Source organism: Puma concolor, chromosome A3 (genome assembly GCF_028749965.1).
Source record: "Puma concolor isolate L17-30 chromosome A3, mPumCon1.1.hap2, whole genome shotgun sequence".
Taxonomy (NCBI): Eukaryota; Metazoa; Chordata; class Mammalia; order Carnivora; family Felidae; genus Puma; species Puma concolor.
In genome coordinates this window covers 70,895,805-70,920,561 of record NC_141669.1, presented here as the reverse complement: position 1 = coordinate 70,920,561, position 24,757 = coordinate 70,895,805, and positions in this window count along the sequence as shown.

Below are 24,757 nucleotides of genomic sequence, written 5' to 3'. Positions count from 1 at the left end.
TTTGGTAAAACTTCTGCTTATAACTCTATTCCCACATATTTAAAATTTATTTTATTTTCTTATGTCCTAGAAAGTAAAGAATAGCTTTAATCATTTGGAAGGTGAAAAGTTAAGACACATGCATTTTGAAAACAGTCACAAGAAAATGAACCTTTAATGATGAGAGAGAGACTTTCTCAGGTAGCACGCACTATTTCTGGAAGATTTGACATTCTTCCAGTAGAATTTCCAGTAACATGGAATTTTCCTGGTATATCTATATATTTAATTAAATAGGTTAGTTTACTCTACATAAAACAGATGTTTATGGTTCTGCTTGACTGACAACATTTCTCTTTGCCAAACATTACTGTTTGGAGAGTCATTAAAGGTCAGACTAGAAACAACTATGCATCAAAAGAAGAGGATTATAATTTAGTTTGCAGTAATTAAATCACTTGATAGCAAGTGGGGTTGAGCTGGATGAATGGATATTTTTCCAAAGCTATAACACAGTTCACAAGTAAGATCAGAAGTCAGCATATGTTTTCAAATATGTCAGGTATCCCTCTGCATGAGCACTTAATTTGCCTTTAGAAAAGCAACCCAATTCAGTGTTTGACAGAGAAGCACCCTAAAAGGAAATAGGATCTTGACTCACTGAGCTTGAGAAGCCCTTACATAAACAAAATTAATCAGATTTTATTCCAGCAAGATTCTAGGGGAATTTAATATGCAATTATGCCTTGTGACTAACCAAAAGACAAACGCATTTCTCAAAATTGACTGCTAAACCTCTCCCCCCACCATAATGTTTCATAGTACTGGTGGTTTGTGGGATACACTTCAGGATATGTTGCTTTGAAATGTGCAGGTAGTACATCTAGTCTGTTTCTGACTTTTTGGAATCAACCAAATTTGTGCTTCACTTCCCCAAACACAGATCAGCTCATGAAAGTAACAATCTTCTTGTTACTTCTTGTTACTTCTAGGCAGCAAGTATCTGCCTTCTTGGGGCACCTGGGTGACTCAGTTGGTTAAGCATCTGACTGTTGATTTTGGTTCAGGTCATGATCTCACGGTTCATGAGATGGAGCCCCATGTTGGGCCCCATGCTGACAGTGCAGAACCTGCTTGGGATTCTCTCTTCCTCACTCTGCCCCCCCCCCCTTTCAAAATAAATAAATGAAACTTTAACAACAACAAAAAAAGAAGTATCTGCCTTTTAGGGAGATATTTCCCATGTTTACACTTCCCTCTTTAGCTTGTGTCTGTTTCCCTGCTCTAAGTTTTAGACTCTAGAATTATTAGACTTTAGAATTTATTAAAATATCAGAATGGCAGAATAAGTAGAGAAACCTCGTATCCTCTCTCCCCACCATTAGCTCCCTAAAATAATTTTGTCTGCACACTAGCTTCTTATCTTTCGTAGTACTGTAAGAGAACATAACCTACATGAGCCCAGTTTGCGGTTTTTATAACACAGAATAAAAAGAATTGATAAAGCACAGTAGAGATAGTGGAAAAGAGATTACTACTATTACTAAATATAACAATCATACTGCTGGCTTTTCTGGAATAGTGACTAGTTTGTGAACAATATAGGTAATAAATGAAGCAGAAAGAAAAAAAGCTACAAGCAGGAAAGTCTGTCAAGCTACATAATAAAAATAATCATAAAGAAAAGCAGGAAGAATACAATCACAAAAGCCTTGCTGGCTGAAGAGGCAGGAGAGGGCACTGTGTGTAGGAATAGGCTTGAGAAAATCCTTTGCATCTACTACAAGGATGAAAGACAATGTTGGGTGAGAGTAAAGGTCATTTTGGAAAGTATCCAATTCATTATGATTTGGGTTTCCTTTAACTGTTCAGGTAAAAACTGAGATGCCCTGCTACTTGCTTTAGCTATTAGTCTATGTTTCCATGAATGAATATAGCTTATATGAAGATGACAAGGAACCTTGGATTATATTTAGGTGGTAATAAGCTTCTTCCACTGGTAGACCTTCTGGAGTTGTGATTCAGGAGTTTATTATTATTATTTTTTTTCTTTTAATTTCTTACTGGTTCCTTGTTCTGCTCACTTTCTTGGTTTTGATAGTATGATATGTCTTGAACGAGAAATTTCCATACAATTTCTAACCCATGCCATTCCATAGCAGACCGCAATTTAGCCTTGAGTTCCTTCTTTCAATCATCCTCTCCTATCCCTAATTAATGGGACTGGGTACTTAGTCAATTACTTTGCAACATTTTCTGCTTGGAAATAGAGAAGCTCTTATATGGCATTAAAGAATTGCCTTCTATGTCGATTCTAGAATTGTAACCAATTCTACTTTTTTTATCCTATTTGTTAATCTTTGTCCTTTGTGTGCCATAGTGTTTTTAGATCAAACAAATGCAAATTGAAATGATAATTTCTTCATAGGAGAGACTCAAGATACCCATACTTCTCCTGGGAGTCTTCCCAAGGCACAGTTCTCAGGGCTGGGAAGGGTAAAAATCTAACTGTTACAATTTATAAGGAGAGAGAAGAAGAGAAATTGGAAGGAGAGAGGTCAGGAGCTATGAGAGTCTGTTGTGTATCAGAACAATGTGTGGAAACAAAAATTTCTGTGTGTGGATAGTAAGACCTTATGCCCTGGTACTCAACAGAATGGAAAAGCCATGAAGTATTCAAAAGGCAAGGTAAGGGCATGTATGGAACTTCCCTTTATGCAGTCAAGGTTTGGAAGACTATCATACCTTACTGGCCTGGACATTTATACCATCTATCGAGAACTCTCCATCACACTGCAACCACACAAAGTTCAGATGTCATATTCTAAGACCTAAAGGGTATACTTTTATTGCTGTAATTTCCTCTGATGCTAAGAAGGATACTTCCTGACTCCAGTAATCCGTGAAAATATTTGTTCTCATGTATTATCTGCCCATGACGTGTCTATCTGTGCAATGATGCCTCTCTCCTCTAAACATCCTGTGACCTGGCAAACATGCCATGGCAATGCATCACATTTTATACTTTGTTCTGGTGTGCTTGGCAAGAGTCTTCTACTTGTTCTTTTTGTGATTTTCTGATTTTTCTGATTATTATTTCAATTCATACTTCATGAACCATTTATTTTATCTTTTAATGTTTATTTTATTTTGAGAGAGACAGAGAGAGAGAGAGAGCATGAGCAGGGCTTGAACTCACGAGCCTTGAACTCATGAGCCATGAAATCATGATCTGAGCCAAAGACTGACAGATGCTTAACTAACTGAGCCACCCAAGCATCCCTCTTCATGAACCATTTAAAGTGCCCCTGTTTAACTATTTTGCTCCTATTAAGAAGAGGTTATAAAGTTATTCATAGATGAAGACATTATGAAGGGATTCACACTTAGACTTGTTTATTGCATATGAGATCACATAATATTATATGTTTCATCTTTTTTAACATACATCGTGCAGTAAACTTTAAACTTTTCGCATGTTAATATATTCAAATCTTATGACAATTACTCCATTGTTTTTATTAAACCTTTCTAAAAATTCCCTTGTTAATTACTGATTTTCCTTCATACATAGTAAAAAATTGAGCTTAATAATTATGGAAGATGTCATTTTGAAGAGGACCATTATTTGTCCATTTGTTTTTGAAATAGCACTGACTTTTAATGTAACATCCCATTGAAATTCATATTTAATTTTCAGGGCACCTGGGTGGCTCAGTTGGTTGAGCATCTGACTCTTGATTTCAGCTCATGTCATGATCTCATGGTTCATGGGACTGTGCCCCGCATCAGGCTCTGTGCTGACAGTGCAAAGCCTGCTTGAGATTCTCTCTCTTCCTCTGTCTCTGCCCCTCCCCCACCCTATCTCTCAAAAGTAAATAAACATTAAAAAAAAAGTAATTCACATTTAATTTTTTCAACCTATCATATAATCTATGTTTCCTATTTCCTTGATTCATAAGCAGTTGTATTTATCATTTTCCTCAGAATAGAATTATTACATCTTATGATTTATATGGTTTTATTTATATACAAGTTATTCATCATCATGTTCTTTTCATGTTTGAATATTAAGCAAGAAAAGCGTCCATGTAATTCCTCAGATGTTTCTTTCAGATAAACTGGCAGCGAGTATTTGGTCAGAATTTATACCTAATCTAATGGTCAACACATGGAATGCACAATTTTTCCTCTTTTATTTCTTACTGAATCTGGTTAACATATCACAATGGGTATTGTAAAACCCAAAGTCATCTGCAGCCTTCTGCCAGTAATACTTAAATGTGTGGAAATGGGGGATGGTGGTGAGGACTTTTTTCAGCTTCAAATATTTAGGGAATGCATACATTCTATTAAAAATGCACACAGTGAGGGGCACCTGGGTGGCTCAGTTGGTTAAGCAGCCGACTTCGGCTCAGGTCATGATCTCGCGGTCCGTGAGTTCGAGCCCCGCGTTGGGCTCTATGCTGACTGCTCAGAGCCTGGACCTGTTTCAGATTCTGTGTCTCCCTCTCTCTGACCCTCCCCTGTTCATGCTCTGTCTCTCTCTGTCTCAAAAATAAATAAATGTTAGAAAAAAAACACAAAAATTAAAAAAAAATGCACACAGTGAATAATTTACCAGATAGGGTAATATAGATTGTTATGTATTTATGTGATACAGTACATTCTATTAAGATATAGACAACACATAGACAGGAAATAACACAGAACTAGCACAACAGAAACTCATAACAGCTTTTTTTAAAAAAAATTTATGTTTATTCAGTTTTGAAAGACAGAGATAGAGCACAAGCAGGGGTGGGGCGGAGAGAGGGGGGGGGACACAGAATCTGAAGTGGGCTCCAGGCTCTGAGCCGTCAGCACAGAGCTCCACACAGGGCTTGAACTCACAAACTGTGAGATCATGGCCTAAGCCGAAGTCAGATGCTCAACTGACTGAGCCACCCAGGCACCCCAGAATAGCTTTGATAGGAAATGAGTTAATGAATAAACTCCATCAATTTTAGGAAAAGTAGTAAGCACTTGCCAGTTTTTGGTTTCTTGTGTCTATTCCTCATTCTCCTGTTAACTCTGCTTTTCTCTAGGTACCACCCTTAGCCCAAACTCAGCTCTCATGCTTAAAGTGCAGCTTTTATCTGTTTCAAAGGTAAAGCCAGTGACCTACGTGCAAGTCAGCTAATGCATCACTCACCCAGTGCATTGGCTTCATGTCCCAGATACATACAAAAAGACACAATGCATATTCCTACAGAAATCTTTAGAATGATATTTGTGTTATTTTTCATGGACTGAAGCTGAGAAAACACTGGCTTTGGATGAGCTGTAGTCATTCTGTGACTATATTGGAGGCCGTCCATCCCTTAGTAACTGAGGAGAGAGATATACAGCCAAATGCAGAATTGAGAGATGGAAAAATGCAGTTCCTTGATGTTGGCATTAACACCTATGTCTAAGGCTTTGGACCCAGCCCTATTCTGAGACCTATTATCTATGTGTGACAAAAATTTCTCCATTATCTTAAATCATTTTTGTTTAAACTTTATATATTTTGCAGTTGAAGGCTTCTTAACTGATACTAAGGGAAAATCACTAAGGCTTTATTGGAAAGGAATCAATAAAGCTTTCTTCGCTCTCTCATTTTATCCAAGTATATAACCAGGTCTTACATCTCAACTGTTTTAACAGTAGTTTTCAAACTATACACCAAACTCTATCGAAACAGTGCCCTCGTTCATGTGTTACCAAGAGAGAAGAGAAAGTTAGAGACACAGTTCTAGAACATCATGCTAGGTTAAACACAGACACTCCACATCCCTCTTGAGCTTTTGAAGGAAGCATTCTGAGGCTGAGACAAGTTTGAAAGCTACCTGTTTGGACAGTGTCTTTGTGCCTGAAACAGCAGAGAGCAGTAGAACTGAAGGATATATGTATTGCTTTGTTATTAACAATCCAACAGAAACACTGTGAAACCATGTTTACATGTATAATATTTCTCTTTGATTACAATGGCATTATTCAGCAGTAACTGAAATCACTCTACAGTTTATGAAATCTTATAACTTTCATCATTCAGTGTCTTACTTCTCTTCATTCAGTCATTGAAAAATAAATTTCATGCTATCCTATGCATAATTTTAATATGCATGATAAAGCATATTTTTAACTCACACTTTATTAATTCAGTCAAATCAGCCATTCACATTTATCCAGTTAGAGTTTCCCTTAATAAAACAATGTATTTAATTTCTCAAAATTCCATAAAAATTTAGACTTGGGTTGAAGATTATGCTAATCACTAAGAAAGCAGCAAGTCTGCTATCAACTTGTTGGTGTTTTTCAATAAGGCAGTAGTTATTTAAAAAAAGAAAAGAAAAGAAAAAAGGAAGGATAACAATATGCCAGTGAGATAAAGCATTTTTTTAAAAAAGTGTTTCTTAGTGCTAGGTAGATATACCTACTTAATATTTGTCATCATGATCACCATAATCATCATCAATCATCATGTCCTTAAAACCATGATTACCATCTTTAAAATTCTTTTTAGATGTATCATTGAACAAGTCTATAAGTAATTACTAAAACAAATTCCCATATTACTTTTTACTTTAAAATTTTTGTAATTATTTTAGGCTTACAGAAAAGTTGCAAAGAGGATATAGAGGATGCCCATATACCCTTCAACCAGCACTACCAATTAAAATAAATGGTCTAAATAACTTTGTCATCAATATTCAAAACCTGTAAATCTAATCACTAATTTCTATACAATAAATCATGTTTAGATGCTTCTCCTATATGCACATGCAAGTTAATTTTCTTCAATAGCACGGTAGCCTAGAGCAAAAACAACACTAAAGCAACTGGTTATTTCCTGATATTGCATTATAATGAGCTGGCTCTGTTTATACATCTGAATAATCACAAATTAAAACTGGTAAATTGTCTAAAAAAATGATTTTTAAAGAAAAAAGATGAATTATTTAATAATAGCCTATATCTATTTATAGCTATTTACTCTATAACTAGAAGAAGAAAAGGAAACAAATAACAACAAAAAAACCCTATGCTACACAGAAAGAATATTGAATAAACTTAAAAATATTTTTTTAACCTAGTTTTTAATATTCTGTCAAGGAAAGCTTCCAAACCTATTTTTATGTATTTTTTTCTTAATAAGGTGTACATTTTCTTGTAGACTTAAAAGACATTGGTGCCAGAAATAGATTTGAGGCTTTCTTTGATTCCTAATCATTTTTAAATTCTATAGCTGTTTCCATTGGCCCAAATACAATGAGACCAAGGATCAACCCTATTGTCTCAACATGCTATGCAGTATTAATATATAGAGTGTTACTAAGTTAACTCTCATGATTCTGTGCAAGTATGTCCTATTATAATGATGTTATCTTGCATACAGGCATATAGATTTGATTCACTTTCCAAAAAGCTGTTTGTTAACAGTAACCACAGCAACAGTTGTCCGGACATCTGTCCATGAGGAATTGGCTTCAAATGACTAACTCATTTCACAAAGAGTAACAAGAGTCCTTTGATTCTGATGCTTTTCTCTCCTCCACGGAATGGGCCAAGTGACAGCTCTCTCTATATCTCTTATAGGTTACAGTGTCCAAACACTTAGCTCTGTCTTAAAAACTAAAGTTTAGTCCCTGTCTTTCACCAGCTCTTGGGATATTTCTACAGCACTAAATTGGTCGGCATGTGACATTTATGGCAACAAATGCTATAAGAGAATAAAAGCTATTAGGTTGATAGGATATAATTAAATTTCCTTCTGGTCCCTGCAGGCTCCACAATGGACCACGTATTGACACCTACATCTGACTCAGCACCATGGAACTGCACTTTTGCTACCTTTCTTTTCTTTTCATGTGCTGGCCTCTGATCCTGACTTTACAGTTATTCAGAAATTGTAGTTTTAAAATTTACTTCTAAGAAACAAGAATCTATCAGAAAAGCAATTACTCCAACTTGTATAGAACCCCAGACTCATTTCATATGTCACCCTTCTCTAGCGCATTAGCCTTCTTCTGTCTCCAGTGTCTTTCTGGGTACAATCAGGCCTTTACATAAAAACATTACATGTAGTAATTAAAATAGAGCGTACTTCAAACTGATTTTTTTAGTAAACCACAGACAAATTTTAAGTGGTTTGCTTAATTTCAAGTCATTTTATACTTTTGTTGGCAGAACATCTTCTATTTCTAGGAATGCAACAGGAAAACAAAACTGAAGGTGATGGTAACAAAAACAATTCCGTTTTATTGAGGAAGCGACTCTATTGGATATTCTAAATTCAAAAGCAAAATTAAGAGCTAAACGTCACTAATGTAAGGATTTATATCAAAAGCTATCGATCTATTTTTTTTTTTTCAACGTTTATTTATTTTTGGGACAGAGAGAGACAGAGCATGAACGGGGGAGGGGGAGGGGCAGAGAGAGAGGGAGACACAGAATCAGAAACAGGCTCCAGGCTCTGAGCCATCAGCCCAGAGCCTGACGCGGGGCTCGAACTCACGGACGGCGAGATCGTGAGCTGGCTGAAGTCGGACGCTTAACCGACTGCGCCACCCAGGCGCCCCAAGCTATCGATCTATTGAATTGAGAAAGAATTTGATCTAAAAAAAACAAAACAAAACAAAAAACCAAAAAAGACAAAGTAAAAATCTGCAGAGGGATGAACCCTAAAAAGTCCCCTGAGGGAGAATTTTTCAACTTCTGTGTGCATAGGGAAATGTCTAAGGAACCTATGAAAAAATCAGATTCTTGAGTCTCAGCTTCTATATATCATGAAATATAGTATCAATGAATAAAAAATTTATTCAACATCATAACTAATCAAAGCATTACAACTTACATAATGAAATACCACTTCTGCCTATTAATCAGGCAACATATGAGCAAGCAATGGTCTCATATATTGCTATTTAAGCACAAACTTATGTAACCTTTTCAAAAGACACTTTAGCTATAATTATCAAAATATTTCAAGAAGCTAATAATTGTTAATCTAATAGTTCTGTTCAAATTTAGTCTACATGTGTGTTCAAAACACACATACAAGGATGTCTGTTTTGCACATTTATACAATAGCACAAATTTGGAATTAAATATCCCATAATATATTTAATAATGCCATCCACACAACAAACTATTATGTATTTATAAAATAAAATAACATGATTTTTTTTTTTTATGTGGAAAAGTGTTCCTTACAGTGAATGATTATTTAGGATAGAAAGTAATATGCACCTTGTTAACCCAATAGTATTATTTCTAGAGGGAGAAATAATGGATATTTTCTCTTACCTCTCTTTGGTACTTTTTCATATACATAGTCCTTGTGTAATTAAAACAATGTAATTGGAAAATAATTAAAAATGAATGACACCTGGTGAACAGGCAGAGAAACTGATTATATATTCTTGTTTTATATTCTTATATATATTCTTTTATATTTTTGTTTAAGTGCATTTATGGCAATATATTGAAAAATACGTATCAAAATCTTTGAGAATATTTGGTTGAGTAAGCTTTCTGAAAATAAAAAACAAGGAGATAAAGACTTAGATAAATATTGTTTGCACAAGCTTAACAAAACTCAGTTGTAAAAGTGAAAAATAAAAAGATTGTTAAATAACAAAAAAAAAAACATTGCTAATGTCCAGCATAAAAACAGTGATTAAGTAAGTGATGAAACTTTCATTTGATTGTTTATTACATAACTAGTAAAAATAATATGCACTAAAAAAGAGTCAACGGAATGGAAATGCGCATAATATAGCATTTAGTGCACACGTCACTATACACAATTTTTATTTTAATTTTTTTTTAGTTGAGTACAGTTGACAGAAATGCTCTCTTAGTTTCAGGTGTACAACTTAGTGATTCAATATCTCTATATGCCGTGCTATGCTCACCACAAGCATAGTAGCTACCATTGGCCATTGTACAATGCTATTACAGTATTATCGACTATATTCCATACACTGTGCCTTTTATTCCAGTGACTTATTCATTCCATAACTGGAAATATGTATTTTCCACTTCACTTAAGTCACTTCACTTAAATCCAACCCTTCACACCTTTTTCTCTGGCAACCATCAGTTTGTTCTCTATATTTGTGGGTCTGATTCTGCTTTTTATTTGTTTGTTTATTCACTTATTTTGGTTTTTTAGATCCCATATAAGAGTGAAATCAAGGTATTTGTCTTTCTCTGTCTTACTTCACTTAGCATAATACCCATCCATGTTGTCACAAATGGCAAGATCTCATCCTTTTTTATGGCTGTATAACACCCCATTATATATATATAACATATTTCTAATCCATTCATTTCATTCATCTATCAATGGACACTTAGGTTGCTTCCAGACTTCTGTATTTTGGGTATTGTAAATAATGTTGCAATAAACACAGGTATGTGTGTGTGTATCTTTTTTTTTTTTTCTTTTAAGAGAGAGAGAGAGAGAAAAAGAGAGAGCGTGCATGTGTGAGTTGGGGAGAGGGGCAAAGGGAGAGAGAGAATCCTAAGTAGATTCTAGGCCCAGCGCAGAGCCAAACGTAGGCCTGTACCCCACAACCCTGAAATCATGACATGAGCTGAAATCAAGAGTTGGACACTCAACTGAATGAGCCACCCAGGTGCCCCAAGAGTGATTGTTTGAGTGGTGAGATTACTGGTGATTTTTAAAATGTTATTCATAAGTTTCTGAGCTTGCTGTTTCCCACACTGGGAATATATTATTTTTATAGCTCATGCATCATTTTTCTCATTAGTAATAATAAAGCAAAACCTAATAGAAACCAAGGGTTAAGACTATTTTAAGACAGAGAACAAGTTATATATTGATGTACTGTTCAAACCAAAGGGCTAAGAGAAAATATCACATTTTTAAAATAAGAGTATATATAACTGAGAATGTATGTGTTCACCTAAATCCTACCTTTCCTCCAGGATCTTACTCAAGTCTCAGTTCTTTTAACAATTCTTTGTAGACCATGCTAATCCCAATTAATCCAACTTTTTAAAAACTAATTCAAATAATTACTGCATATATTTATAGAATAGCAAGAATAAATACTACCCTTTGTTATTTATGTTTTTGGAAAGGGCTAAATATATTATTGCTTCTAAAAATACTTTTAAACTTATTCATACAGGCATCTCTCATTTTATCATTTTATTTTGTTTCACAGATGCTTCATGCTTTACATTTTGAAGGTTTGTGGCAATCGTCTGTCAAGTCTATCGGTACCATTTTTCCAACAGCATTTGTTCACTTTGTATTTCTGTCACATTTTGGTAATTCTCACAATATTTCAATTATTATTATTAGTATTATTATTATATTTATTAATGTGATTTGTCATCAGTGATCTTTGATATTACTATTGTAATTATTTTGGGGAACCATGAACTACACCCATAAGAGATGATGAAATTTGTTGATAAATGTTGTGTGTTCTGATTACTCCACCGACAACGCATTGCCCCACAACTCTCCCTCTCCTCAGGCCTTCCAGCTCTCTGAGACACAAAAATATTGAAATGAGGACAATTAATAACCTACAACAGCCTCTAAGCATTCAAGTCAAAGGAAGAGTCACATGTCCCACACTTTAGAGCAAAATCTGGAAATAATTAAGCTTAGTGAGGAAAGCATGTTGAAAGCTGGGATAGTCTGAAACCTAGGTCTCTTGTGCCAAATGGTTAGCCAAGTTGTGAATGTAAAGGAAAAGTTCTTGAAGGAAATTAAATGTGCCACTCCAGTGAACACATAAATGATAAGAAAGTGAAACAGCCTTAATGCTGATACAGAGAAAGTTTTAGTGGTCTGGATGGAAGATTAAATGAATGACGACATTCCTGCAAGCCAAAGCCTAAACCAGAATAAAGCCCTAACTCTCTTCAATTTCATGAAGGCTGAGACAGGTGAGGAAACTTCTGAAGGAAAGTGTGAAGTTAGTAGAGGTTGGCTCATGAGGCTTAGGAAGAGAAGTCATCTCCATAACATAAACATGCCAAGTGAAGCAGCAAGTGCTAAAGTATATTAGCATATTACCCAGAAATTATAGCTAGAATAATCAGTGAAGGTGGCTACATTAAGCAACTGATTTTTCAATGTGGACAAAACAGTCTTCTATTGGACGAAGATGACACCTGGACTTTCTTAGCTAGACAGGACAAGTCAATGACTGGCTACAATCTTCAAAGGACAAGCTAGCACTTTTATTAGGAGCTAATGGAGCTGATGAGTTTTAATTTGAAGCCAATGGTCATTTACCATCCTAAAAGTCCTAGGGCCCTAAAGAAATTATACCAAATCTACTCTCTGTGCTTTGTAAATGGAATGACAAAGCCTGGATGTATCATGGTTTGTATCATGTTTTAGTGTATTTTCTAAACCAACTCTTGAGACCCACTGCTCAAGAAAAAAGATTCCTTTCAGACATTGAAATGCACATGGTAATTTTGACAATGCACCTGGTAATTTTGACTAAAGGAGTGATTTCAACGTTCAAGTCTTATTATTTAAGAAATACATCTTGTAAGTCTATAGGTACCATAGTGATTTCTCTGATGTATCTCAGCAAAGTAAATTGAAAACATTCTTAAAGGATTCACCAGCTTAGATGTCTTTAGGAACATTTGCGACTCATGGAAAAAGGTCAAAATATCAACATGAACAAGTGTTTGGAAGAAATTGATTCCAACCCTCAGAGATGACTTTCAGTGGAGTCAGTAACTGCCGATGTTATGGAAATAGCAAGAGAACTAGAACTAGAAGTGGAGCCTGGATATGTTTCAAAATGATGCCAATCATATGATAAAACTTGAATGGATGAGGAGTTCCTTCTCATTGATGAACAAAGAAAATGGTTTCTTGAGATGGATGTATTCCTGGAGAGGATGGTGTGAAGATTGTTGAAATGACAACAGAAGTATTTAGAATATTATGTAAATTCGGTTGATAAAACAGCAACAGGGTTGGAGAGAATTAACGTCGATTTTGAAAGAAGTTCTACTCTGCGTAAAATACTATCAAATGACATCACATGCTGCAGAGAAATCACTCATGAAAGGAAGAGTTGATCTATGGGACAAACTTCATTGTTCTTAAAAATTTGCACACCTCCCCAATATTGAGCAACCACAACCCTGATCAACCAGCAGCCACTAACACTGAGGCAAGGCCCTCTGCCAGCAAAAAGATTATGACTTACTAAAAGCTCAGATGATGGTTAGCATTTTTAGCAATAAAGTATATTTTATTTTTGCTTTTTTTAATTTTTAAAAGTTTATTTATTTTGAGGGTGGGGGGAAAAGAGGCAGAGAGAGAGAGGGAGAGAGAGAAAGAATCCCAAGCAGGCTCTGCACTGTCAGTGCAGAGTCCTATGATGAGTTCAAACTCATGATCCACGAGATCATGACCTGAGCCAAAGCCGGACACTAAACTAACTGAGCCACCCAGGTGCCCCGATAAAGTATTTTTTAAATTAAGGTATGTACATTGTTTTATAGACATAATGTTATGCACCCTTCATAGAACAGTATAGTGTAAACATAACTTTTATATTCACTGAGAAACAAAAAAGAAATTATTTGACTCACTTTATTGTGACATTTGTTCAACTGCAGTGGTCTGAAAACAAGCCTACAGTATCTCTGAGAGATGCCTGTACAGCAATCACTGAACTGTTCGTGTCTGGAATTTAAGTAAGAAATGGATCCTGGTTAGTATCCACTTGTGAGTGTGACGCTCAGCCACTACACGTTCATTTTTCAGGTGACCTTGTGATTTAGGTCACTGCTGTACCCTTACATCTTACCTCAATAAGCATTTTCAGAGTTACACTCCATTTGGTAATGAGAATACATAAGTGAAGAAAACACAATTTATGTTATTTAAGATGTAGTTTTAATTGCTATTAGAGACAATAAAGTAAGAGTAGCTTAAGCAATATAGTTTCTTTTTCTCTCTGATAACAGTGTAGACAAAATAAGCAGGTTACGGCTTATCTTCTTTATTTTTCCTAAAATCCAGCCATCTCCTACCTTGTTGTGTCACTATGCCTAAGACGGTTTGTCACCATTACCATTTTAAGGCAGAAGAATAGATGAGGCAAGAGAAAAGTCATTATTTTCCTCTCAAAAATACAACTTGGAAATTAGCCACATCATTTCCTCTCAAATCTCATTGGCTGGATGTATACTGTCCAATACAACAGCCCCAAGCTACATGTAGCTATTGAGGATATGAAATATAGCTCAATATCAAATTGAGATGTGTTGTAAGTTTAAAATACAATGGATTTTGAAGACTTAGTTTGAAAAAAGCATGTAAAATATATCATTTGAATGTTTGCATCAATTGTATGTTATACTGATAATTTTTTGGATATATTGAGTTAAAATATATCCTTAAAATTACATTTGTATATTTCTTTTTAAAAAATATATAGTTACTAGATAATTTTCCATTACATACACACTTTCAAGTATATGTCTATCAGAATGTACTGGGCTAGACATTTGTCACATGGTCAAATCTACTTGCAGGAGAGTTGGAAGATGTACTTATTTTGGAAATCCATGTGCCCTATGAATGCTGGGGGTTTGTTACTATGACAGAGAATCAAATTATGATGAATAGGAGATAAATTGCAGTATATTCCACATTGAATTTCCTTTTAGGTAACACAAAATATCACAAAGAAGAAATAGGTTCATGACTTTTGGGACAGTTGTCTGGAGGAAATTCTTCATAGCTGATTTGCATTTCTGCAAATCTTATGAGGGAGGCACTGACTTCCTATTGTTCTGGACTATCTTTTCAAAGATGTTTGTATAGTGAACAGCCTTGGATGATATAGTATCTTGCCTAATAGCAAAGGACAAACAGACATGCTTTCTGCCTGTATATTTTTTTAAAAAGCCACTTTTGGGGGCATGTGGGTGGCTCAGTCAGTTAAGGATCTGACTCTTGATTTTGGCTCAGGTCATGATCTCAGGGTTCATGAGTCTGAGCCCTGCAAAGGACTCTGAGCTCACAGTGTGAAGCCTGCTTGGAATTCTCTCTCCCTCTCTCTACCCATCCCCTGATCTCACACATTCTCCCTTTCAAAATAAATAAACATTTATAAACAAAGTTGGGGCACCTAGGTGGCTCAGTCGGTAAGCGTCTGACTTCGGCTCAGGTTGTAATCTCACAGCTTGTGAGTTTGAGCCCCATATCGGGCTTTGTGCTGACAGCTCAGAGCCTGGAGCCTGCTTGGATTCTGTGTCTCCCTCTGTCTGCCCCTCCACCGCTCACACTCTATCTCTCTCTTTCCCTCAAAAATAAATAAACATTAAACATTTTTTTTAAAGTCAAGTTTTTTAACTTTAGGGTTAATTTCTGACAGTGCAACCCCTGAATATAAAGGTACACTCTGGACCTATGGAATTTAGGGGTCTGGGAACCAATGTATAAGCAGTGATACTCTGGTTACTGCTATTGCACAAGTAATAAATTCTTGTTCATCTCTGATCCATAAGTCTTGCGACTTCCAACAGAATCTGTGAAAGTATGGCAGACTTTCTTGTTAGCTTTCAAGTAGGGTAAAGTTCAGACTCTTGATAAGTTCTTGATAAGGGTGTAAATATTTTTTTTTTTAATGTTTATTTATTTTTGAAACAGAGAGAGACAGAGCATGAACGGGGGAGGGGCAGAGAGAGAGGGAGACACAGAATCGGAAACAGGCTCCAGGCTCTGAGCCATCAGCCCAGAGCCCGACGCGGGGCTCGAAGTCACGGACCATGAGATCGTGACCTGAGTGGAAGTCAGACACTTAACCGACTGAGCCACCCAGGCGCCCCAATAAGGGTGTAAATATTAAGAGCACAGTCTTAGGTGTTTGGCGTTATACCATACATGACCACTGTATGATGGCGCACAAGTTATTTGACTTCTTTTCACCCACTTTCCTCCCAATTCTGCTACATAGATTCATCATAGAGATTGTATGAGATAAATCTGTGTAAAGCACTTAGAAGACTGTCAGGCACATGGTTTTCACTCAATAAATGTTATCATTACCAAGAAGAAGAGGATCTGTGGCTAAATGAAGTAAATACAAAATTGCATTGAGCAAATCTGACAGCAATTTGTTTTATTTTTTTATTTTTTTTAAATTTTTTTTTTAATGTTTATTTATTTTTGAGACAGAGAGAGACAGAGCATGAACGGGGGAGGGGCAGAGAGAGAGGGAGACACAGAATTGGAAGCAGGCTCCAGGCTCTGAGCCATCAGCCCAGAGCCCCACGTGGGGCTCGAACTCACAGACCGCGAGATGGTGACCTGAGCTGAAGTTGGACGCCCAACTGACTGAGCCACCCAGGCGCCCCAGCAATTTGTTTTATACAGTTAATCACACATAGTTGGCATAGAGCAAAAACACAAAAACATTTTTTAAAAAAATTATAAGTATCATTACATTTAATTTCAGCAACAACTTTATAAAATAGGTGTGGCTATTGCCAGTTTAGTGGGGTCAAGTCACACAATCCACAAAATGTATTCTGAATGGAAATAGCAACATTATTGCTTCTGAGTGTGACACATGGCCCTGGAAATTCACATATTTCAAAACACTTCGCAGTAGGTCATTCTATTCAAGAGGAATTTTTGTCAGCTGAGAGGCCTTTTTCAGAAATGTTGAGATTTATCAACTAAGGATTAAAGACTAAAGACTGCATTGAAAAGAAAGAAACATCATTAGATATTTCTGGGTAGTTAGACTGTTAAGGAAGTCTATGAGAATCCTATTTTTCCCTTTGTCCTCGGAGTTCTTGGAAACTGCTCCCTATGTAGGATTTCACTTGCCAGAGATGCAATAGTGGGTAATGGATTATTGGTGCTCTAATACTTGACTCAGTTTTTCATCATCACATAATTAGTGCTCATGATAGGATTCTTTGAACAATCTCATCAAAGATTCACAAGGTTTTTTTTAGACTATGATTTTATTGAATGGAGGGACCAAATCTTTCTACCTTTCTATTACTGGCACTTTCCTATGATGGCATATAGCAGACACTGCATGCATTTCCTTGAATCAGGAATCCTTCTTTTGAGTTAGGAGAGTCTAACGCTGAAAAATTCTGATTGCGTTAATGAAAACGGAAGCATTTTTGAGTTGCTTCAGATTTACCTGAAGGAATGCTTGGTAAATGGAGCAACAGATAAACCAGGAGTATGTACAAAGCTTCTTGGGTATTCAGTGGTGAACAGAACAGATATGGTTCTTTCCCATATTAAACTTGAATCTGACACATTGAGACACATCACTTGTGTCTCAATTCCCATGATCAAAAACCTTATTTATAATCCTAAGGGTACAAGTCATGATTTTATCCTATAACACCATTCATGCATTGTCATCATTATCACCAGGTGAAAATAAATAGTATCCTTCCTTGGGAGAAATGGAAGTCCCTTCTATGTGGGACTGCATCAAGAACAAGCTAAAAGAGGTGGTTTTGTGTTGGAAAAAAATCTTGATAAATAATTTCAGTGCATAAGATGTCTTAATTATTGACCCATTCCTTGATTTTAAGGATATTTTAAATATCCTTAGAATGAAAGTTTCTTAGGGTTTCCATCTCTCTGATTATATTACCCATCTGTGCATTTTTTCCACTTTTTCCATTAGAGCCCTTAGAATATTCATCATAGTTATTTCAAATTCCTGGTATGATAATGCTATATCTAAGTCTGGTTCTGACATTAACTTTGCCCCTTGAGATCGCTTTTGTCTTTTAGTGTGCCTTATACTTTTTGTTGTTGTTGCTGATAGATAGACATATTCTATCAGGTAAGAGGAACTGAGACAAATAGGCCTTCATAAAGTGTGGGGTTTTATGTTTACCTGGTTAGGTGTTAGATCGTGTTTAGTGTTTGCTGTAACTTTAGGTGCCAGAGTCTAAAATTTCCTTTAGCGTCTGTGTTTTTGTCTCCTCTGTTGTCTTTTGTTTTCCTAGATGCTCCTTTTTAAGTAGCTAATGAGGATTGCAATTCTTTCAGCTGTAATCCTCTTTTACTAGTAGGAGCCTGACTGATGTGGTAATAAGGTGCGGGGGAAGGGAAGCATTAGATCTCAGACTTCAGTGAGCCGGTGCCACCAGAGTGGACATCACAAATGCTTCACTATTTTTTACCCCTGAAGTGAGGGAGGAAAGATGGATGGGCCTAGAGCTGGCTATTTGCCTTCTACGTGGCTAGGCTCTGGTAAGACAGTCTCCTATGAGAGAAGGTCTTTGATTTTTTATTTAAAGGAGAATAACAGGGGCACCTAGGTGGCTCAGTCAGTTAAGCGGTTAAGCATCCCATTTCCCCTCAGGTTGTGATCTCATGGTTCAGGCACTCAAGCCCTGCTTCAGGCTCAGAGCTGATAGCTCAGAGCCTGGAGCCTGCTTCAGATTCTGTGTTTCCTCTCTCTCTGCCCCTCCCCTGCTCATGCTCTCTCTCTCTCTCTCTCAAAGATAAATAAACATTAAAAAAAATTTAAAGGACAGTAACATACTCTGGCTATATTTCAAAATAGCTAATTTTCCCCTGCTGTTGTTGGAAACATGAGATTTCTTTCTAATCTTCACCTGAGAACTTGGTGGGGCCCTTAAAGACTGGGACCTGCTAAGAATGGGATCCCAGTCATTCAAGCTGATTCAGGCTGAACCCCCATTAATTTGTCAACCATAGTTTAAGTGTTCTTACAGCAACTGGCTCCACCAGAGAGCTTCTGCTCCTGGCTTCTACACCTGCCAAGCTGAGATTCTCTATATTTGTTTGTCCAATTTGCTGGGAGCCAGCCTGTCCTGCGACCAAAATTTTCTGATGCACCTAAGAAGAGTTGCTGATTTTCAGTGTATTTGGCTTTTTTCTTGTTGTGAGGATAAGCATGACAACTCCCAAGCTCTTTACACGTCAGCCTGGGAACCACAAGTCCAAAAGACATTTTCTGAGGGTCATTTGTCTTTCAGTATCAATGAATGCATAAGATGCTCCTCTAAAAGCATTATTTGGAGGTGGCTAAGCCAAGGACTGTGAAGGTATTTTACATCTGGGAAGTGACTATTAAGCTTACCAATATCTATGTTCTTCTCTTCTGTGTTGGCACTCAAATTATATTTTCCATCCTCTCTCACAGTAGAGTTGATCATATGACTGAGTTACAAAATGGAATGTGAGCAGAAGTTGCCTGGCCCTTAAAAATCTTTTGCACCAATCCTTACTCTCCTCCCTCATCTGTAAGTTTAATGGAAAAGACCCTGAGGATCTAAAGTGGTATATAGCCACGAGAAGAAAGAAACCAGGGTACTTCAATGACTTTGTGGAACAAAGTCCATCTATTCTTCCCCCCTCTACACCAATCTGCACAGAATTGCTCCATGACCAAAAGTACAGTTTTTACATATTAATGTTGGGGTCATTTGTTACAGTACCCTGCCCTGACTAATGCAGGGCAGAGAAGAGGGATCTCCATTGAGGGGAAAGCAGACAAAAGGCAGGCTGTAGTCATGTAAGCAGTTTGGTTGAGAGTTGGATCTGCTGATATAAAGAGCATTTGATAAACCCATGCTGGGAAGGTAACACAAATATGCCATTTACATGCAGAACTGCCTTACATAGCCTGGGTCCCTAAGTGTGAAAGCCAACCTTGAGGTCCTTGAACCTCTCTACCCTTGTGCACAAGTCGAAATGTTTAAATTCTTTTTTTTAAACTTTTTTTTCTTAATGTTTATTTATTTTCGAGACAGAGAGACAGAGCTTGAGTGGGGGAGGGGCAGAGAAAGAGGGAGACACAGAATCCAAAGCAGGCTCCAGGATCTGGTCTGTCAGCCCAGAGCCCAACGTGGGGCACGAACCCAGGAACTGTGACATCATGACCTGAGCCGAAGTCCAACACTCAACCAACTGAGTCACCCAGGGGCCCCATAGTTTACATTCTAATCATGATGAATTTCTTATAGTTCTTTACTCAGTGCATTATCTCACATCTGTTGTTTTATCATGTTAATCCCCCTCCCTGGAATATCCATTCACTATTGTACCCTGGGCTTTTCTTATGCAGCTTTCACAAGTCAGCTTGGGTGTCTCTTCTAAGAAGCCATCTGCAATCTTCCCAAGGCCAGGGTAAAGATGGATAAATGAGTTTTTCCCAACCGAACTAAGTACAAATCACCTTGCTATCTATGTGTAGTAATAAAGTTAAAAAGTAGCTGCATTGAAAGACTATAATTCCTATGACTGGGACATTAAGAACAACGCCTGGCAGTTTGCTCTCAGCCAATACTAAGTATCTATTTCATGTCTAGGATTGCCTCTGGCATAGAACAGACACTAAAAACTGGTGGCACAATTTCTGCCTTACGAGAGTTTCTATCTGGGGTTAGGAGATAGCCCTGATGTAGACCAGAGATTCTTAGATTTAGATGCAATGCAATCACCTTGCTTAAAATGTATATTGTTGCATAATTCTGATGCAAGTCAACTGCAGACTGGAACCAGAAACACTGCACAAGTCTGTGGAACTTTCTGAAAAACAAGCAATCACTAGTACCTAGCCTAAGGGCTATAGGTATTCAGCCAACGTGCATGAATGTGAATGAAATGAGACAATTGGGCAACGAGAGAAGAATACTTGCTCCACATAATTCAAGTGAATTGGACTGCATAAATTGTAAGCATGTGGGATTTCATATAAAAGAGATTGGTGTAGGCCGGTACAGACAAAGAAGGCATACAGAAGTTAGGATTTGAATCAGAGTATCAAAATAGAAGCCACAAGAAATTTGTATTCAGATAACTCTGGATTTGAAACACAGATCCATCACTTAGGAGCTATTTAATTTATCATAGCTTTTATTTTCTGACCTGCAGAAAGAAGATTGATGGCAACTATGTTGCACTTCTCTTTTGAAGATTAAAGTGCCCAGCAGAGGGCTTGGCTCAGTGCTTTTGCTCAATCCATGCCAGCCATCCTTCCTCAAAGGATGCACTATATTTGGATACAGTTCTTTATTTTTATATCAAAAAGAACTTTAGATATCCTCTTTCAAATACTGATCTAAATTCATATTATTTATTGCTCAAATTGCCCCTATTTAATTATGCCTCAGATATAACTGCTCAAATGAGTGTTCTCCAGGTCACAGAGAAATTTAGAAGCTGAATTCAAGTTTGAACAAGAAGAACTATTCAAGGTATGCATTTTTTATTGTAGCAGTTCAATTGTCTTTTCTAAAAGGCTATATTTTTTCTTCAGAAGGAAATGAGTCCCAAAGCTCCTGGAGCATCAGAAGAGATGTGCAGACAGTCTCTATTTCCATTTAACTGTTGGGATTTAATCCATTTATATCCTCAAATGCACATTACAAGGGGAAATAAAGTGAAAACTGGCCTTAGCATACACTCAAGATTGAATCATATTCTTCATAGATTATTTACCAAAATTTTGGCTGAACAGCTAGAAGCGAAAACAAATAAAATAGGAGAACAGTGCACGAGAACTTACCAAAATTGATGGAGCTGGGGTGCCTGGGTGGCTCAGTCAGTTAAGCCTCCGACTTCAGCTCAGGCCATGATCTCTGAATTTACGATTTGGAGCCCCATGTTGGGCTCTGTACTGACATCTCAGAGCCTGGAGGCTGTTTGGATTCTGTGTCTCCCTCTCTCTCTGTTCCTCCCCGACTCGAGCTCTCCCTCTCCACCGCCCCCTGCCTCAAAAATAAAATAAAATAAACATTAAAAAATTAACCGAGCTAATGTAAGAAACAGCTTGAATTCTACAAGAATAATGGGAAGAAAATAATACAAGGTAAAACACTCAAGAGTTGGAATGCCTATCATGACTGCATGGTTTGCAGCTGAGATATATCCTCATAGGCTGGACCTGCTGAGTGGATAATCACAGACTGGTTCCAGCTGTTCTTAAAAACTGGTTTTAAGTTGGTGACATTTAAGAGCTGCTTTTACTTATTTTTTAAATCACTTTATTGAGACTGACATACAAAGAACTGTGCTATTTAATGTATTCAACTTAGTGACTTTGGAGGTAAGTATACATCATGAAACCATCACTGCAATTTATGCCATGAACATATCCATCCTCTCCAAAGGTTTCCTTCCAGCCTCTTTATGTTTATTTTCTTGTGATACGAATACCTATTGTAAAATTTACCCACATAGCAAAATTTAAAATATATAATATAGTATTGTTAACTATAGGCACTATGTTGTACAATAGGTCCCGAGAACGAATTCATTTTATATAACTGAAACTTTGTACTCTTTGGCCAATGCCTCTGCATTATCCCCTCCCCTTAGTCCCTAGTAACTATCATCTACTCTATGTTCTATATGCATACTATTTCAGACTTTTCATATAAGTAGAATCATTTGTATTTGTTCTTATTTCGTTTAGTAAATAGGCTCATCCATGTTATTGTAAATGATAGGCTTTCTTTGTTTTTATAAGGCTGAATAATATTCTATTGTATGTAACTACCACATTTTCTTTAACCATTCATCCACTGACATTAAGGTTGTTTCCATAACTTAGCTATTATGAATAGTGCTGCAATGAACACAGGAGTACAGATATCTCTTTGAGATCGAGATTTCAATTCTTTTAGGTATGTACCCAGAAGAACTGCTGGGTCATATGGAAGTTATATTTTTAGTTTTTTGAGGAAACTTCATACTGTTTTCCATAGGGACTGCACCAATTTACATTTCCACAAGCAGTGTATAAGGGTTCCTTTACCCTACATCCTTGTCAGTACTTGCTATCTTTTTTTTTAATATACATAAATGATAGCCATCCTAACATGTGTGAGTTCATATCTAACTGTGGTTTTCCTTTGCATTTCCCTGATGATTAGTGATGATGAGCACCATTTCATGTAGCTGTTAGTTATCTATGTGTCTTTTTTGCAGACATGTTTATTCAGGATTTTTGTGCAAGAAAAATAAAGCTAGAGGCATCATACCTCCTGATTTCAATGTATTACAAAGCTAAAATAATCAAAATTGTGTTGTACTGGCATTAAGACAGACATATAGACAAATAGAATACAGAGAGTTCATAAATAAATTCAGGCATGTATGTTTAAGTGATCTTCAACAAGGGTGTCAAGAATAGACAATGGGGAAAGGACAGTCTCTTTAATAAATGGTGTTGGGAAAACTGGACATTTATATGCAAAAGAATGAAAATGGACCCTTATCTTACATCATATACATAAATCAACTCAAAATGGATTGAAGACTTAAACATATGATCTGAAACTGTAAATCTCCCAGAAGAAACAGGGAAAAAGCTTCTTGACATTGGCTTGGCAATGAGTTCTTGGATATAACACCAAAAGCTCAGGCAACAAAAGCAGAAATAGACAAATGGGTTTAAACTGAAAAGCTTTTTCACAGAAAAGGAAACAACAATGTGAAAAGGCAGACTAAGAATGGGAGAAAACATTGGAAAGCCATGTATTTGATAAAGGGTTATTATCCAAAATATTTAAGGAACTCCTACAACTCTATAGCAAAACCAGCAAACAATAACAAAAACATGTAACTTCTTCAGTTCTCTTTGTTATTCAGGCCCTTTAGACTGTTTTTCCAGGACCCCTAGTAGGTAAGTATCGATATAATTATTTATCTCATTTTCCCTGTCCAATCTGCATCAGTAAACCAGCCTCTTTCTTGCTTTCAAGGCCCTGTCTATACTAACACCGGATACATTTATCTTCCAATAGACACTATCCTTCTCTTGGAACCCTGCTGCTGCTTTCTCCTCTGTCTGACATGTTCACCCTGTGCTCTCCCCTCATTTCTAACACTTCACAAGTTTTATTGAGTCTGTTTTTCATATTTAAACCAGAAAGACTTTTTCTTCAGCAAGAAACAACCCCGACTGAACTTCTTTTCAGATTCTGGGTCAGATAAACTTTTATTCATGTAAGACGGTAGAATGCTGTTGTCCAGCACAGTGAGGACCTAAGGCTATCATTAGTCATTCCAAGACAAAATATGTCAATTATTTGCTGTGTGAACCTGGGCATACATCAGCTCCTTCACCTCTAAAAGAGGATGATAATGATGGTACCTACTTCACAGGGTTATCATAAGATTAAACAAGTTAAACAAGTTAATTCAAGTTAATTAAACAAGTTAAACAAGACACCTGGACCAGTACACAGGACATAGTAAGTGCTTAATAAATTTTAATTATTATTGAGCTCACATAAGTATATTTGTAGATAATATTTCTTCCCTATTGTTTTACCATAATCGGTTATAATTATCTATTAGACTACAAGCTGAGTGGAGACAAGGAACTCACCTTATTCTTTCTCTAACCCCAGCTTCTATCACAGTGTCTGGACCATAAGAGACACCCAAAATTTTTTTGGTAAATGAATGAAAATACATTTTCCACTTATCAACTCCTATAAAATACAGTGTTTGTATTATAGGCACCTTCTTTCATTTTAGTTTTCTGGGTCTATGCTATATAGTCTCCATCAGATTGTTAGTATCTGGAGAGTGGAGCTTATACTTCTCACATTCCTTTTTTTTTTCTTTTTTTACATTTATTTATTTTTGATAGAGAGAGACAGAGCATAAGTGGGGGAGGGGCAGAGAGAGGCAGAAGGAGACACAGAATCCAAAGCAGGCTCCAGGCTCTGAGCTGTCGGCACAGAGCCCAAT